The sequence below is a fragment of the Ochlerotatus camptorhynchus genome, unplaced genomic scaffold (assembly GCF_037179485.1).
Source record: "Ochlerotatus camptorhynchus isolate MF236.1 unplaced genomic scaffold, CSIRO-AGI_Acam_v1.1 ptg000116l, whole genome shotgun sequence".
Lineage (NCBI taxonomy): Eukaryota > Metazoa > Arthropoda > Insecta > Diptera > Culicidae > Ochlerotatus > Ochlerotatus camptorhynchus.
In genome coordinates this window covers 663,002-682,510 of record NW_027040606.1, presented here as the reverse complement: position 1 = coordinate 682,510, position 19,509 = coordinate 663,002, and the positions used below count along the sequence as shown (strand labels likewise).

The window sequence follows — 19,509 nt, the reverse complement described above, 5'->3', positions numbered from 1 at the left end:
GCCATAAGCCATAAAAGGCTAGGACAAGAATTAGTGCTCATGTCCTAACCGTCAGAAGAAAATGGAGTATCACTTAACCTTTCTAGCTTTGATGCTTCCAACGATCAACCAATCATATAATTACCAAAATCGGAGAGTACGGTACGAGATGTCCACGTTTCTTCCATTCATTGGATTCTGAAGCATCGTGTTTAAATCTTCGATTTAAACAGGCCCGATGTTTTCTGAATCATCTTGCTCCTTAAATGCTGGCCGATGTGAAACATATATCAAGTAGACAAGAAAAATGATGGAGGTATATCCATCATTTTCCAGGATGCTTTCAAGAACTGGCTGTGTTGGTGTTAGATTAGATTAGATTAGATTAGATTAGATTAGATTAGATTAGATTAGATTAGATTAGATTAGATTAGATTAGATTAGATTACATTAGATTAGAAGTCGTATATAGTAAAAACAGTTCCAAATCGCAATGAAAAACAGAATTTGACAGCAAAATCACGGGCTCGAAGTTTGTACTGCGAATATTTGACGACGTTTACATACGTTGTTATGGACGATGAAACTTATGTCCTGGAGGATTTCAAGCAGCTTCCATGGCTGGATTTCTATTCTGCTATGGCCAAAAATACTACAGCAGAGAATTTCAGAACGAAGAAAGCATTGAAATTTCCCAAACAATACCTTATTTGGCAAGCAATTTGCACGTGTGACAGAAAGAGCAAATCTTTCTTCACTACAGCCACAATCCGCAATGAGATTTACCAGAAAGAGTGTATGCAGAAGCGATTGCTACCCTTCATCAAAATCCACAAAGAAAACCCTTTGTTCTGACCCGATTTGGCATACTGCCTTTATGCTAAAACTGTGATGGAGTGGTACGAAGCAAATCAAGTGAATATTGTACCAACAACCGCAAATCCACCAAATTGTCCAGAGTTACGTCCAATCGAGAGATGTTGGGCTCTGATGAACCGGAAGCTTTCTGGAAAGAAATAAGGAATCACAGATATCAAACACTTCCAACAAATTTTGATAAAGGCCAGGGTTACCAGGGTATCTGATGAGTGTGTACAAACCCTAAATGGATGGAGTTAAGGGCAAAGTACAAAAATTTTATGCAAATACCAAATATCTATGTTTTGACTTCGTGAATTTTTAAATCATATCCCATGAATTTGAAATAAACAACTACAAATGAAACATAATGCGGATACAGACCTTACGCTTTATCGCCAACTGCCGAAGAAAAAGAAGAGAAGAGCTGATAGTGACCGTGACCACACAGGCTACGGCGAAGAAGCGGCAGCTGAGAAGCGACGGCAGTGAATTACGCGTCGGTGAAAGCAATTCTCGGACAGGAAGAGCTCCAGCATGCGGAAACAATTCATGGGCAGCAGGCCTGGTGGAACAGTTTTCAGGACGAAATGAGCGTGCTCACGGACAACTTGAAGCGTCATCCGGAGGGAACAGTGGCGACTGTCAAAGTAGTCCAATCTACAAATGTTCACCGGTGTTGGATAGCGAAGGCATATGTCGCATGGACGGTCGACTTACGAATGCCAAAGCGAGTTCTTTCGACAAAAGGCATCCGATCATTCCGTCCCGATTCGACGACGTGACGCAGAAACTGATCCAGCCAAGGGGTTGGTCACTCTACACAGTGTGCCATAATCAAACTTTGGCACACCCGGGTGCAGTCATTGGCGTTGTTTGGCACCCATGGTTACAATTTTTATGATCTGGCAAATCTGGTGGTTACTGGCAACACTGAATTTTTTCTGCGCCTGCGCAGTGTGCATGTGTCAAAATGTTATTGATGTTGCCACTCCTAGTCAAATTATTTTCAAAACAACCGTGAATCTTCACCCAGTCTCGCTATGGATTCTCAAAATCGTTACACCCGTGACGGCAGTCGCATCCACATTTCCTTCCAGACGAAGAACAGCTAACAGCGGTTTCTTGACCTGACCGAGGTTTCCGGCCATGGCTACACGAACTAGCGATGCAGCTTCCACGGCTGCGGCTGCGGCTGCGGCTGCTTCCAATGCTGCTGGTCCGTCTTTTTTGTTTACGAATTTTAGAGGAAACGGAACAGCAGTAGCAGCAGCATTGGAAGCAGCCGCAGCTGTGAGAGCTGCATCGCTAATTAGTGTAGCCGTGGCCGACGCTGGAAATCTTGGGCCGGTCACGACAAGCGGAGCTTGAGTTTTAATCGGAAAGTCAAAAACTATACCATCCGACTATTCGAACTGCTCGAATACAACCATGGCGGTGGCTGCTACACCAATCATTCCATCGTCCAACATATAATGGCGGAAGACCGTCTTTGCAAAATCTCAAATAGTTCAACAAATTATTTTTACTCCTGCCTTTTTGCACTTCCAACTAACAGCTTCATAATGAACGGGAGTTTTGTGCATTTGAGATCGATCACGCTGTGGTTGCACTTCATGATGGCGTTCACCGCCAGGGCTACGCTCGGAAACTCGACCAATCCCGAGGAGCAACTTTCCGATTTCAGCGGAAACATTCGCACTTGCGACGGGTGGCAGTCCTTGGTGGTGAATGCAGTCAGCAGCAGATCCTCGGATGACATACGGGTGGGGTATTGAAGAAAAGGAGAATTCGATTTTTGCTGGCCTGGGAAGCGATTGTTTTGGAGGCGCTGTAGACCTTGAAGCTGATCGAATTATCCGACAGGGTGTACGGGTTGGTGGACTCTGACAAGTAGTTCTACTTGGAAAATTGGCTCGTCCGTTTCGGGTCAGCGGTGCGTCCTTCATCAGTCCGACGTGTGTTCCGGCCGGTGTTGGTTTCCAGTTTTCCGACGGATGATGCTCGGGCGGTGAAAAATTCGGTTCAAATCCGTTTCCTCCGCCAGCTCCCAGAAGAGTTGGTTGACTAATGATTGACGTTCGGTGTGCGGGGTCGGCCTTCCGCCGAAGATGAAAGGATCGTGTAGCAACGGAGCTCGTCCGTCGTCCGTTGTAGGCATCCTTGGAGACGGATGCATCCAGTATGTAGTCCCAACTGGAGTCCGTGTCGTTTTTGAAACAAAAACAAGAGCTGTTAAAATACCGGGTTGCCAAACAAAGCATTATTCACAAGCAATCAAATGTCAGTTCAATGACTTCTTGGAACTGTCGGTACAGCTGCGGCACACTGAGGTACACTGAGAAAAAAGTTGGCGCAAAACAAGTGTGTAGAGTGACCACCTCTTGGATCCAGCACTATCACGAAGAGTTCGGGCACGCAAATTCGGAGACCATGTTCAACGAAATGAGGCAGCGGTTTCAGATTCCAAGAATGCGTCCGGGGAACCAGAAGGTAATTAGCGATTGCGTAATGTGGTGTAAGGTAAACAAGTGTCATCCACGATCACCGAGGATGGCTCCACTTCCAGTTGAGCGGATTACTAATCATCTTCGGCCTTTCAGCTAGTGGGCATTGACAACCTGGGTCCTGTCGAAGTTACGGTTGGGTGGCGTAAGCAGAAGCGTTGGGTGGTAGTTTTCACCTGTTTGGTCGGGGGGCGGTGCACCTGGAAGTCGTGCATAGTCTCACGACTGAGTCGTGTCAAATGGCCATCGCTCGTTTCCGTAGCAAGTTCGGCAAGCCCAGTTAAATCTTCTCCGATAATGCTACATGCTTCCAGGGAGTAAACAACGAGATGGTTTTTTTTTTTTAATGTGTTTATTTTTCCAGGCTCATTTGCCGTAGCTTTGCGGAGCCGATATTCATTGTTTAGGTTACAAAATTTCTTAAGACTAACGTTAGTAAAGCGGGGGCCGATTACTCGCGGCTATCTCGAGGTTAGGGGTAACAAATTGTAACAAATGGATGGCAGGGTAGGGATTGAGAACACAAGGTTTGGAGAGCAATGTGCTCTTGATCTCGAACTAAGCGACCAACTGATGAAAAAGACAAACATGGGGGTACACCGATGGGCAGCTAACAACTTGGGGGAACACAAGATGACACTAACTACTAAATCCTCAGATCTATCCGTTTTAAAAACACATATATTAAATTGCAATAGTCGAGATCTCGGCTCGCCAAGATGTCTCTAACGGGCCGCATGGGTTGTTTTCCTCGGGCCCTGAGGGATGCGGATAACTCGGATCTAGCAACACAATGGAGGGTACATGACGTACGTGGTCGATATCGTGATAGCCACTACCACAAGCGCACAAATTGCTGCCTGCGAGCCCGATTTCGACTTCTGTCCTGCAATCTTAATAGTAATAAACAAACAACTGTACAGCGTTTATTTTGACGAAGGACTACGTCTTTGTGGAATATGTATATACTGGGGTGCAAATCAAACAAACGGTGTGACGAAATAGCGTCAGATTTTAAATGCTTATAACATAGCCGTTTATGGATGGATTTCAATTCTTATCACACCACTGGATTCAGATTTGATGTAAGACTCGTTTGGTTTAAAGATTATATTAGTTTGTCGTTAGAATACTATTCAAAATTGATCAAAATTTTTGGTCGCAATCAACCAATCCCGTGCTTGCTTGTAATGACTATAGAGTGAGCGTAGAGAGACGAGCCGATAGTGAGGCTATAAAGAGCAAAACTGTACGTTTTTTTTTTCCTTGATTTGTACCGTCGACTTTTTTTCCGTGCTGAGCACCAATGCTACCGACGCCAGGGAGGAAGCTCCCACTCCTGAACCCTACCTATCGACCCATCTACTCATGAACCGGGGACCAACGGCTTTACTTCCCAAATACAATGCAATATGTCACACCCAGATCCAAATTTTGAAGCGCTGTGGCACTTTATAGATGTTCCATTTTATCCGAATTTTATTGAAAAATAGTCAAATTCCAGTACACATTTTAAGTATTGCCTATATTTCAAATGAAAATTAGCATCCTCTCATCAATCTGAAAACCTTTGTCCACTTTTGTTCTGATAGCTATGCGTGTCTTATGTATTCGATTCTACGAAATAAATTACGGATGCTACGCGGCGGAGACCGTCATATTTGTGCTGCCATCAAACGGTGGCACGCAATGTAACAATTTGCTTTCGTTTGCACAACTATAAGCCCCGTAGAAAGGTCGTATGCGGATTCCAGTTATGCTAACGGCACCGGAGGGAAATTTACTGTCAGTTGTGAAGAATTACGCATCACAGACAGCTTTCGCTTCGCCAGCTTCCATATTAATTCGTGGTGCAGAACAGAGATTCAACCTTCAGGACCCTGGAGCAAGGAGCCTACGATGGTAACCGCGCAGTACACTATGGATGGTGTTATGTTGGTGATATATATCACACACCAAAGACGGTTTGCAGCTAGTAGACGTGTGCGAGGCATCGTCCTGCTGATGTCACTGTTGGAATGATGTATTAACCGCAACCATCCATCAGATGCTGCTACCGGCGGTGACGATAGGCTGCCTATATCGGATGATGATGCGGTGGCTCCTATTTCATTGCTCCGTCATCGCCCAATCGGTCTCGTAGATGGTTTAGTACAGCCATTCATTATTTCCATCCATCCATGTTCGGATGTGTTTGAAAATAGGACAGAGAAAATGCCTATCATTGTCGGATGAGAAGAAACCATCATCCATGCGAATGGTAAACCGCAACAGAACAGTAGATGGAAGTCATATACGCCGACAGAACGCAATGGACGATCTGGATGACTGGATTTCATATCGGTTTGGATCCAGGAATTCCCACCATACGACATCGAGAAAATTGGTTCGTGGGTAATCTATTTGATGAATGCAGAACAGGCATCCAGAGAGTATGAGGCCATGACCAACCAATGAATGCCGCACAGAAAATACCTATGGCTATGAGCGGTCGATTCTGCTTCGTCAGGTGGAGATTTGAAGGGTGTCGCAAGGGATGCAGGGTGGTCTATTGTTTTTGGGAACGTAATTTAGTCACAACTATTTCCATGAAGATTAATTACTGCGAAGCGATGAAGTAACTAACAAACTACTGAATTGGACTGAATGGTAGAAATGGCCCATCTTATTCTCAAGCCTCCAATTGTTATTCTTCCCAAAACCAATAATTGCTTGCTACACCAGTGGCAGCTTTGGCTTCATCAGTGATCAAGTGACATGTATACTGATTCCTCTGCTAAACGCTTCTGTTCTTCCAACCTAATCGATTTGAATGTCAAAGTGGCATACAAACAAAGGTAACCAAGAAAAGCCATAGGGATTGTGCTCTCCGTGACCGACAGAGATACTTTCTTTTAGTTGCTGGCATGGTCACACCAACTTTAGCATCTAGATGGGTAGGTGCGACCCGACACGAGAATACTTTGACACCACACACACACGCGCACCAGCGAGGGTGAGATGGATTGCTTTTTCAACTTTCCGGAAAGCAAACACATCAATCTTGGGTCGGTGACAATGTGTGCAAAGTTTCCTACTGTCTTGACGAATTGAATAGAAATGATTTGTTTGATATTTGTCTAGAGCATTGACAGATTAATCTTGGAATCGGATGAAGTCCATCTCAATTTGTTTCTCAATTCGAAGAAACCGAGTTTCACAGTTTAGGCCTTTTATAGAGAAGAATATTCTTACACAGTAGATCGGAGTTGAGGTCAAAGAAGATTGTAGGAATTCTAAAACCAAATGAAACATATCACTTTTGTTGGTCTCGCAAACAAAAGTTGCGCAAAGTCTTCTATTTTGTACTACTTACTAAGGGGCGGGAGCTTTCGATTAGAATAATTGCACACGGTCGTTCAGACCGTCTCAAAATTGAGTCGAGTCGACTCAATTTCGGCAAAAGTGGATTTACCTAAAAGTGAGTCCAAACAAAAGCCAGGAAAAACTTCTCGAATACAGTAATCCCTTCATTTATGCGGTGGGTGATGCCGTACACTCAACGCTGTTTCTCGGCTTTTTTTTTCAACCAATTACGGTGATTTTTTGTAAGTGATTAGTGTCAAAAAAAACTAGTTATCTACAGAAAATCAGCTCAATTGGTTGAAGGACAGCCGAGAATTAGCGGTGGGCAAGCAATACCACCCGCCGCATTAATGGAGGGATTACGGTATGAGGAAAATCCATGAAAATTTTACTCAGTCTAGGAGGATACCAATAGAGAGTGAAACCTCTATCGATTTTACTCATATTCGAGACATTTTTTCCTGGGGATCGCAGTGTGCTCTGCTTGTGTTTCCGAGTGTATTGTATTTCTGGAATCGACTTTTTCATCGCATTTTAGCTCAAAACAATGTGCCACGCGATAACATAGTTCATGAAAAATACTTTAATGCAAAGCACGTGCAAGTGCAGAACTGCTATCAGGGGATTGGCAGGCGGCTTGTGCAAGAGTTTCTTTGAAGATCCGATGGAAAGTTGTGAAATGTTGTGCTAGAATTAGGAGATGCAGCAGTCTTTGAAGTATTTGCTTCACGGGCAAACCACCGTTCGTTTGGTGAGTTCGTTCCTGTTTATTTATTCACCTGTTTCGGTACCTTTTATCAGTTTTATTGTTTTAGACATCATGCTGTAATTTGTTGAGAATTGTCGAGCGCGCTATTTTCTAAGGTTGTGAACGAGTGGAAATTGCCAAGTTTCAGCACGGCAAGAGAGTCATCCTAGTGCTTTTGTTTCTGGGTTTAGACGTTTGATGTCTTCAGCTATGTTTTTGTACTTGAAAGTTCCCTTTTTTGTGATCAAGAGTTTTCGCATTAGTTTGAGAACAACACGGAAAAGTTTTGAAATAGTCTGGTTCAACAGTAGTACAGCAGGACAGTTATTTACATTTGTATGTAGTTAAATTTATAATGAATTCTCGTTCTATTTCTCACTACTGAAATCTACCAAGGAGTGGTCACTCTACACACTTATATTGCGCCAACATTTTTCTCAGTGTGCCTCAAGTGTGCCGCACTGTGCCAAGAGTGTCATTAATGGGACTGACTTTGATTGTGAATAAGTATATGTTTAGCAACCCGGTATTTTAACAGTTCAAATGTTTATTTTGGTATGCCAAACCGTACGAGCTGTCCAAGACAATGGTCACGTCAACGCCAGATCAACAGAAACGAAATTCGGCCATTGGTACGCTTCCGATTCTGTGTGTACCACACAGGTCGATCTATTCGCGGGAGAGCGATTCACTATGATGGCAACGTGATCGACATACTGTACACCATTTCGAATCAGACGCTTCCCTGCGGGAGGAATGTCTACTGCATCTGAGTAAGCTGGGATCCGGATTCATCGTACAACAACCTGAAGGATGAGGGTAAGTATTAGAATCTGACGTTAACGTTCATCAGCGTGACCAATACGGTGGACAATTCGGTTGGGCAGGTCATCAAGATATCTTCTGCTACAGTCACGAATCGACCCAGTTCCATATCCCATTTGTTACAGTGCTTTGAATATTTCATCCACGGCGAGTACAGCAAATATGAGAATCTGGTGAGGCATATCGGGAGGTGAGCGTACGGGTATGTGAAGCTGAGCTACCGGAGCTCCGATTGGTTGCTGGTGATATCGAAGTTCATACTGAAGGAGAAGCTCGTGCCGCAGTTTATGATTAAGCCCGAGGAGAAGCGGGAAATTCCGATGGAAGTGTACCTGCTAACGCACATGAAGCATCCGAACATTGTCGTGAACGACAAGTTCTTCCAGGTTTTGATGGAAATCCACGGCTCCGGAATGGAACTGTTCGAGTTTATCGATCGTAGATCCTCGATGACGAAGAAACTGGGTTGTTGGATCTTTCAACCGATTGCTAATGCGATTGCTTTCCTGCACTTGTTGAACATTCTGCACCGGGACATCAAAGACGAAAACGTTATCATCGATTACAATTTCCATATCAAGTTGATTGACTTAGGATCGGCGACGTTCGTACAGGAAGGGCAACTTTTATCTACCTTCTACGGCACGACCGCGTACTGCAGTTTGGAAGTGTTAGCATGCAAACGCTACTCCGGCCCGGAACTGGAAATGTGGACGTTGAGGAAATCTTACAATCCGAACTTCCGAATCATTCCGCACGAAATCAGCGAAGAATTGGAGCTCGTTTTGCTTTCACTGCTGGACAGGAACCCCAAAACTCGAATCACCATCCAGGAGCTACTGGTGACGGAATGGATAACGCAGGAAATCAACTTGTCACAGTACAATTTTGCCAAAACCGTCCCCTGCGAACCGTACGAAACCAATCCGTAGAAGTGCTCCAGCCAGACGGGACTGTCCACATCACTACACTGCCTTTCGATGATATTTGTCTCATCAGTCTGTGCCTGAGGGCACCGGACGGAACGTGTATCAGTCTGCTCGATGGCGATCGGATTGGCCAACAATCAACAACAGAAGCTTTATTAATAGAAGACAACTGTAATAAAGAAGACAGTGAGATATTGCTGGTGGTGTTGGATGGTGATGCTGACGATAAGGATGAGAATGACAGTGGTGATGCTGCTGCTGCTGTCAACCGGGGGATGGAACGACCCGAAGGGTCACTTCACGACGATACACAACTCGCCGAGCAAAAGTAACCGTCAGGGGCGGCAGCAGCAACAACAGCGACGAAAGCGTGCTTGGTAAACAAACCACCTGGTCGTTTTCGTGATGTCTGGATCTTCCTCATGGCAGTAAGGGTGAATTGGAGGCTCCGGCCAATTTATCTGTTGCGGATAGCAAAAATTATTGTGTCCACAATCAAATTGTGACACATCTGCACTGCGCAGGCGCAGAAATAGAGCAGTGATGCCAGTTACTTTAGATATCATAACAAATATGTACCATGGATGCCAAACAGCGCCAATAAGTGTGCCAAGATGCCCTTCTGTGTTTTTGGCACACTGTGCTGAGTGACCAACTTCTTGTCGTCACCTTTTCGTTTTCAGCGTTGGGAAATTTCACGAGATTCTTGAAGCTTACAAAAGAAAAAGTTCGCGAGTCTTTGTGAGAGTTCACGATTTTTTGTCTATATAGATTGATTAGAGACCCGCTTTTTCTCAGTTTTCATACAAGGGATGATAGAACTAGGACGCCTTCCTCCTTTACCCTTCTCCTACGTTATTTTCTTCCATTCTGCTCTTTGCAGAAAGCAAGTAATGGCGTTATAACCATAAGCCATATAGGCCACATAGACGACCATTAGAAGAAAATGGAGCATCACGAAACATATTTAAACTAGATGCTCCCAACGACTAATAGATTATTAATTAATTAATTTATTTATTTATTTAATCGTCAATCAATCAAATCGTGCATTAGGAATGGAATTATGTTCATTCACATCGTATGGTTCTGAATACTGTTAATAAAGAAATCTTTGCGTAATCCCGACGTTCGTTCAATGTTTGAAAGCTGATCAAAAACAACGTGCTTCGTATGACGGGAGAGGAAAAGCCGTGCAACCTAACTTACGTAGTGCATATAATAAAAACTGCTTTTGGATTGACTCTATTCGTTCTCCATGCTTTTTCATATAAGATGACCAAAAAACGCTACAATATTCTAATATTGACCTCACATAAGCAGCGTAAAGTGATTTTATCTTATAAGGATCTTTAAAGTGGAGACCGAAACGTTTTATAAAATTAAGCATATTGCCTGTTCTATGTAGGATTGTATTGTAATGGTCCACAAATGTCAATTTAGAATCTAGAATAACACCGAAATCTCTTACATTTTCACATTTTTAAACATTTTCATTACCATCATTCACAACGCTTTGCTGAAGTCCGTATATAGAACTTCTACTTGGTTACCTCTGTCCATTCCATTTAATATGAAATTCCAAAAGAATTGTGGTGGTTGAACGGCCTTTAAAAAAGCTGTGTTGTGCACTAGTTATTCTTTGTTTTATTTTGCAAAAAACCTTTTTACACATGCTCAAATTCTTTTACTTTCCATGAGACAATAAGTTCTGAAATAAATTTTGAAGAAATAGCAATAAAAACTCCACCACCTGGCAATCTTTATACACTTATACACTTGTTTATGTCTCATCTTTTATGTCAAAGATGGATTCCGTCACGAAAATTAGTTATTTCTAAGTGTGTGGCTCTAATGTTGGCCTATGGATCTATGATTGGGCGTTTATTATATAACACTTACGAAATTTCGCAAAACAGAAGATTTTTTATCTAGTTCGTTTATTTGGAAGGCTCAATCGCGTTAACTTTACGGAGCCGATAATGCATTGTTCACTGTGTGTAACAAAATTCACTTAATTCTATGTGTAGTAGGAGTTGGGCCGATTACTCGCGGCTTACTCGAGGTTAGAAGGGTACATTTTCGAAGGATAGGATCAGGGGAGGAGCTTGGGGTAGGGTTTCGTTGTCTCATCAGAGCGTTGTAGCCAGTATGAATGGTAGTGCTGTTCTAGCTTCGTCCGGAGTTCGACCGGCTATGGTGGGTGACCAGTGGGCGACGATGAGACTCATCGAGACGGGGGGACAAGACAAACAAAAACTAATAAAGAGAGACAAAAGACAAAAGGAATTAAATTCTTATACTAGACATTTGAAGAAAAACATAAATGGACTGCATATAGCAGAGATCACGGGTTGCCAACACGTCTCTGATAGGAACATAGGGTTGTCTTCCTTGGGCTTCGAGGGTATTCAAAAGTCGCTCTCTGGCGGCGTCATTATCCGTACATTGCCAAACTGCGTGTTCGATGTCATCGTAACCGTTTCCACACCGACAGATGTTGCTGTCCACGAGGTTTATTCTATTGAGATGAGCATCTAGCGAGTAGTGGTTGGACATAAGTCTACTCATCACGCGAATGAAGTCACGACTTAAGCCCAAGCCTTTAAACCACGCTCTCGAAGAAACATTAGGAATAATTGAATGTAACCACCGTCCAAGATTTCCAGTGTCCCAATCGGTTTGCCAACTCGAAAAGGTACTCTGACGCACTAAATGGTAAAATTCATCGTGTGAAATTTGCCTGTCATACAATTCGCCTTCCTGCGCGCCCACCTTTGCGAGAGAGTCCGCCTTCTCATTGCCTGGGATTGAGCAATGTGAGGGGACCCATACAAAGGTAATCATATATGATCTTTCGACCAGCACACACATCTGCTCCCTTACCTTTGAAAGGAAATAAGATGAGTGCCTACCTTGTGTCATCGACCGAATAGCCTCAATCGAACTGAGACTATCCGTGAAGATGAAGTAATGGTCTACGGGCATGTTGGAAATCATCCCCAATGCGAAGTTGATTGCTGCCAGCTCAGCAACAAAAACGGAACAAGGTTCCTGAAGTTTGCGGAAGGCGCTAGAGTTTTCATTGAAGACACCGAAGCCAGTGGATCCATTGAGACGGTACCCGTCTGTAAAATATCTTTTCATGCAATTGACTTGTTGGTACTTTTCAGTAAAAATACGCGGAATAATAATAGGTCGAAGTTGATCGGGAATCCCATGAGTTGCTTGTTTCATGGTCAGATCATATTCAATTGAGGAACTGCGATTGGTGAAGTGAACACGGTCTGGAGTATAACAAGGAAGACACATATCTGATGATATGTAGTGGTGGTAGATTCTCATAAATCGAGATTGTGTGTTCAGCCCAAGAATTTCTTCAAAATTAGCAATTATAAGTGTGTTCGTCACTCCGCATTTGATTAGTATTCTGAGAGAGAGCTCCCAGAAACGGTTCTGGAGGGGTGTTACTCCTGCCAGAACCTCGAGACTCATGTTATGCGTTGAGTGCATACAGCCTAGAGCAATACGCAGACAACGATATTGAATTCGTTCCAATTTTATTAGGTGACTTTTTCTTGCCGAGAGAAAGCAGAAAGAGCCGTACTCTAGAACAGAGAGAATAGTTGTTTTATAAAGCGTTATGAGGTCTCCCGGATGAGCACCCCACCATGTGCCGCAAATTGAACGGAGAAAGTTGATCCTCTGCTGACATTTTTGCTTCAAATACGTAATATGGGCATTCCAAGTGCACTTTGAATCAAACCAGACCCCAAGGTACTTGAAAGACAATGATTGGGTAATGTTTCTGCCCAAAAGATTAAGCTGCATTTGGGCTGGGTACCGCTTTCGAGTAAACACTACTAGTTCAGTTTTCTGCGGCAAAAATTCGATCCCTAGATTCATAGCCCAAGAAGACAAGTTATCTAAGGAATTTTGCAATGGTCCTTGCAAGTCCACGGCATGTGGACCTCTTACGGAAACCACACCGTCATCTGCAAGTTGTCTTAGCGTGCATTGTTCTGCCAAACAGTTGTCGATATCTTTGACATAAAAGTTATAAAGAAGAGGGCTGAGACATGAGCCTTGGGGCAGGCCCATGTAACTAATTCTGGAAGTTGTCAGTTTTCCAAGAGAAAAGTTCATTTGCTTTTCTGACAACAAATTGTACAAGAAATTATTTAAAATTCCAGAAAGTCCACAACTGTGCAGATTGTCAGAACATTGATTGACAGAATTTCAATGGAAACTGAATCAAAAGCCCCCTTAATGTCCAAGAATACTGAAGCCAATTGCTCCTTGTGCGCAAAGGCCAGTTGAATATCTGTGGAAAGCAGCTCTAGACAATCGTTTGTTCCTTTGCTCTTGCGGAACCCAAACTGTGTATTTGATAGCAAGTTGTTTGATTCGACCCAGTGATCGAGTCTCCGAAGGATCATTTTCTCCAACAATTTCCTAATGCACGAAAGCATAGCAATCGGACGGTATGAGTTATGGTCAGACGCTGATTTGCCAGGTTTTTTAATTGCTATTACTTTGACCTGTCTCCATTCAGGCGGTACAATGTTGTTTTCTAGCAAGGAATTGAATAAATCTAGCAAGCGTCTTTTAGCGATATCTAGGAGATTTTTCAGAAGATTGAATTTAATCATATCGCTTCCCGGTGAGGAGTTGTTCGATGAAAGAAGAGCCATAGAGAAATCCAGCATTGAGAATGGTCTATCCAGAGAGCCGCCGCTAGGAGACGCTTCTCGAAGAATATTTTGTACTGGAACTGAGTCCGGACAGACCTTTTTAGCGAAATCGAATATCCATCGGTTGGAGTATTCTTCACTCTCATTGAAAGATGAGCGGTTACGCATGTTGCGAGCCACCCTCCACAAGGTGCTCATTGAGGTTTCTCGTGAGAGTCCCTCGGCGAAATTGCGCCAATAACCGCGTTATTTTGCTTTGATTAATTGTTTCAGCTTTGCTTAAGCTTTGAATATTCCTCGAAGTAAGTGGAGGTTTTGTGTCTACGAAAAGCTTTGAAAGCATCAGATTTTTCTACATACAATTTTGTGCATTCTTCGTCCCAACCAGGTGTGGCTGGTCTCCTTTTAAAGGGTGCACTTGGAACTTTTCTTTTTTGTGCTTCCAGTGAGCTTTTGTAAATCAAATCGGCTAGGAATCGATATTCTTCCAATGGTGGAAGCGCATCTATTGATTCGACACCGATTGTCACCGCCGTTGCATATTTCTGCCAGTCGATGTTCCTTGTAAGATCAAATGGAACCCGAGATGGTTCTGCAGAGTGAGGGCCACACTTTATTGAAATGATGATTGGCAAATGATCGCTACCATGGGTATCATTGATAACCTTCCACTGACAATCCAATGATAGCGATCTTGAACACAAAGATAGGTCGAGTCGGCTTTCTCGAGCCGGAGGTTTTGCTATACGTGTCGCTTCACCAGTGTTCAAAATAGTCAAATTGAAATCGTCACTTAAATCGTAAAAAATAGCCGCTCTATTGTCGTCATATAGATCGCCCCACCCAGTACCATGGGAGTTCATATCACCCAGAATTAATACTGGGGATGGAAGAATCGAAACTAGATTCCAGAGTTGACTACGGCTAATGGAGGTTCTTGGTGGAACGTATACTGAAGCTATGCAAAGATCTTTGTTCTTCACATTTATTTGGCAAGCGACGATTTCGACGCCTGATAGAGCAGGAAGGGAAATTTTGTAGAAAGGGTAGCACTTTTTGATCCCTAAAAGTACTCCTCCATAAGAATCGTCTCTATCCAGGCGAATAATGTTAAAATCGTGGAAGTTGAGTTCTTTATCGGAAGAAAGCCATGTTTCACAGAGAGCAAATATATCACAATCAGAATTGTGAAGTAAAAATTTGAACGAGTCTAGTTTAGGCACTAGACTACGGCAGTTCCACTGTAGCACAGTGATCATATCTTCAACCTCGTTCGACGAATTATCCATCGAAAGATATGATTGATGCAAGGAGGGGCCATGAAACAGTCAATTGCTTAAGATATGATTCTAACGTTGGAAGCAAGGCAGAAACTAAGCTTCTTAGAGGGTCTTGTATGTTGAACATGTTTAATATGAATTCCACAATGTCCGAAAAAGCGAAAAAAAAAACAGAAGATAATATGTAATAGAAAAAAAACACATGATTAGCCTAAAACGAATAATATTTAATCTTAGAGCGATTTCAGACAAATTCGCAAATCCATAAATTTTCGTTAGTTCGCGTTTGGCTTTCAACGTTAGCAGTTCAGCTCGTGCCGTGTTCTGTGTGTGCATTTTGTCTTCCCTTTGTTTGTGCGTGCTGGCGTTCCGCCTCCCGGCCGAATGTTATCATCGTCGTGTTCGTGCGTTGAGGTTATGTTTCAGAAATGCAATCGAAGTGGGCCGTGGCCGCTATTAGACGCGTGGGTTTTCCGTCGCTGGAGTTTTTGGTTCTGATTTCGGCGTTGGTCACGAATTGATTCGGTTGCTGAGGAGTTGGCGTCGCGAGTGATTGGTGATGGAAAATGGATGTAGCCCTTTTTTTCTCTGCTGAGATCCCTCTAGTTGGAGCAGCTAGAGTGTATTTCGTGGTTGATGGGGTTGGCGCTGCTGTGTGAGAACCGAAAGGCGAAAGTGCTGTTTTAAACACCGGTTGAAGAAGTAGCGGCAGCATATCTATTGGAGCTCTTCGAAATCATCGTGATGTCATGGATACCATTGCAACATATCGGGTGAGATCTTTCCTTTATTTTTCTCGTAATCCCATTTTTATTGTTAGTCATGTTAGTTATACATCACACTTTACACTTTAAATTTAAATCCTTAGGTTATTAGTAATTAGAGATAAAAATATATATTTGCTAACCTTGAAATTTCAGTGTTACATCCACTTGATATTGTGAGCTGAGGAAACATAGAGCTGCATCTTATTATATGTAAAATAATTATTATAATATTTTATCTATATAAATTTATATTCATTATTTCATATTAAATGTTCTGACATATTTCATTTCTCCATTACATACATTTCCATTATATAAATAAATACTGGGTTAGGAGGGAGCATCAGGGTATCATTTGACCTGGAACTGGGCGATGGAGTGGTATGACAACCGGAGTCTAGGAGGGAATAAACACTATCATTTTCTTTATCCTACCGATTCGATTGTGGTGGTGTGAATTCTACTTCAACAGTTTCAGTGAGATTGACGCGCCCTTCTTTACAAACCATCCTGTAGGAAGCTTAATAAGTATTGCGAATTGTGTTATTCGATTTGTTGGATCGTATCGTTGGAAGGAGATTCTTAAATTCCCGTGGATTTCGTGTAAGTGTCTCTGCTTACGGGTCCGCACCTCCGTTTTTGACCCTTCATACAGCGATATTGTGAATTCAGATCGGTAGCTCAAATGGATCTTACTATTAAGTGGAGCTGCATATAAGACAAAATCTTCGAAGGGATGGTGGCTACCTTACATACATACATACAATTTGCAAATCCATAAATTTTCATATTTTTTTTATTTGGCTTAACATTTTCGTTCTTCATGACCAAAAATGCCATTTTGCATCTTTAGATCACTATTTTAAATCGAGCAATGCCTTGGCACCGTGATTATGTAACAATAAGAAAAGATTGTAAGCGTCAGTCTGTTCAAAAAAGGTTAATGACGACCACTATACGGGAGTACTACAACCGATTCAAAGAATTAAATACTGAAGTGCAAGTTGGGCTTTCGTGAGACTTGAGCACTTTTTCGAGCAACGTTTACTAAACACGTTTATGAACTTATGATAAAAAGTATTAATTTTAACTAATACCTCGTCTTCTGAATTACTGAACTTAAGCCGGCCACTTTCACATATACACAGCGAATTATATTATAATGTTGATTGTGTGTCAGACTTGACTTAAATATGGATGTACACACTTAGAAAAAATCATGTAAATTTAGGTGCTCTGAGACTGACATATACGAGCGTCAATTTTGACATAAAATTTAGTCAAAATAGACGCGAAATTCAGCTCAATCAAACATACTTTTCGTCGAGCAACGAACTTTTCAGTCTCGGAGCACTTAATTTTACATGACATGTATGTTTAAGTCTCATCCTTTATGTCAAAGATGGATTCCGTCACGTGTAAAATTAGGTATTTCTAAGGGTGTAGGTAATCATGAATTTCTTAGCAATAGGTAGTATGTTAGCATTTTAGCACCAAGTTAATACCTATTTGGTGCATGATAAAAGGTCACAATGTTTTATTTTTACATTAAGGAAGACACTAATCATATTGATGAGCTGGTAAGCGCTTTTTTTTATATAAAACATTCGGTTTTTGAGAAAACGAGAAAACGAGTTTTTGTTTTAAATTAAAATATTTTTTAGATTTTTTTAGAGTGTATTTTTTTCAAATAATTCCAGATATTCCAAACAACATTGCAGCAGGTACCAAACCGATTGGACAAACATTTTTCGAGTAACTGTTTTCTGAAGATAAGCATAACATTTGTCTACAGGCCCTTTTTTAAAATTAAGGCTCGATTCAAAATGATGATGTGAAGATGCAAAATGAAGTTTTTGGTCATGAACGTTTCTGAAAACTTTCAGCCAAATAAAACAAAAACTAAAATTAATGGAGTTGCGAATTCGTCTGGAATCGCTCCTTAGATGTTTGTTTAAAGTTGAGAGCCGGCAAAATGCTCACTACAAAAGCCTAGAAAAAGTAAATAATAATCAATTTAGAGTTGTTTTCATGGACTGTGTACCGCCAACTTCTGTCAATTTATCTGTTAACTAATCATCTAAACTATCTGGATCGTTTTATTCACTGATTATTTTAACGCATGGTGTCGATCGTTTCTCGCAGTTTCTGGATGTTCCAGCACAAAATAAGGTCCTTTCAGTATTTATTTCTTCCAAATATTTCAGCTTAGCCATGTTCCGGTTTACTAAATCTTAGGGAAGTGGATACCTGAACAAAATTATGTCGCAACCCGTCACTTAGCAAGAGTAGTCTCATTTCTTCTTTGCACTCAACTTTATGGTTTTTGTTTTGACGTATGATGGGAGAAGCTAGTAACTAGAGCAACATGTGAAAGGGACCAAATGTAAACAATTACCACAGACAAACAGACATAACACATTGAATATTTCTCACTATAAAACATCGTCGCTAAAACATTACCGCCATCTGTTGAGTACACTGTGGTGGGTAGTACGCTCAACAGATGGCGGTAGTGTGTAAACGTCAAACTCAAGGGAAATGACTATGCGCGCCACAGGTGGCGGTACTACCAACTACGATACTTTTGAATTGACCGTTAAATGCTTCTTCGATGAATAACTTGCGAGTGTTATGTCTGTTTGTCTGTGCAATTACTTTAAACGTCGATTTCTCGTGAATATAGCCTCATTCCTGGTAAATCGATACCAGCATCTGAGAGAAAGTTTGCTGAATCAGATGATATAGTTAATTTGTGTAGACGTGTTTAAATTCGTGAACACATATTGACATTTAAATGCATTGTTTACGTTTGGCTTGTATGCCTTTTTGACATGTTGCTCGAGAAGAAATCTATGTAAATCGATTTCCCACATTTGGATTAACGATTCATAACTATTCAGTTGCCAATAAGATATGTAAAGGTGGATGCCAGATAAAGGATGAAAATCTGGAAATTCCTCAAAAAGTTCCTTATTTGGCAAGCAATGTGCAGTTTTGAGTTGAAAAGTGAAACTTTCCTTACTTCTGGGACTATGAACCAGCAAATTTACCAGGAGGAGTGGCTACGGAAGAGACTACACACTGTATTTTCTACAGCAGCAGGAGGTGAATTGCCTATTCTGGCCGGACCTGGCAAGCTGCCACTACTTAAATTCCACCAAACAGTGGTACAGCAAAAATGGCGTCACTGTGATGAATCCGGCCAATACTCCGGAACTATGGCCAATTGAGGAATACTGATAAATTATGAAGCACATACTGAAGAAAAAGGGTGGAATTGTCATTGACCTGCAGGATTTCAAGCGGAAATAGAATTTGGCAACCAAACAAGTGGATACAAGGCTCATGCAAAAGATGATGGCCCGTGTACGAAGAAAAGTTCTAGCAATGGCCTATGGTTAGAAGGAAGGCCGAAACAATGGTCTTACAATAAGCATAATACCTACTAATGTATAGCTGTTACATTGAACCGAGGGGGACAACTCTATCTAAGATTAAGCAAAAATTTTGCTTTTATCTAGTGAGATGCACACTCGCTTATTAGATTGATGATGATTTTGAAGATTTACTGCAA

The 19,509-nt window shown here is 41.9% G+C and overlaps 1 protein-coding gene and 1 pseudogene across 5 annotated transcripts in view; one reads left to right on the top strand and one right to left on the bottom strand.

Moving 5' to 3' along the window:
- Positions 1-19,509, bottom strand: part of Mgat2 (alpha-1,6-mannosyl-glycoprotein 2-beta-N-acetylglucosaminyltransferase) — a 392,506-nt gene that overhangs the window by 361,844 nt on the left and 11,153 nt on the right. The gene's annotated exons all lie outside the window — the stretch shown is intronic.
- LOC135699813 (PAS domain-containing serine/threonine-protein kinase-like) lies at positions 7,390-9,623 on the top strand (annotated as a pseudogene).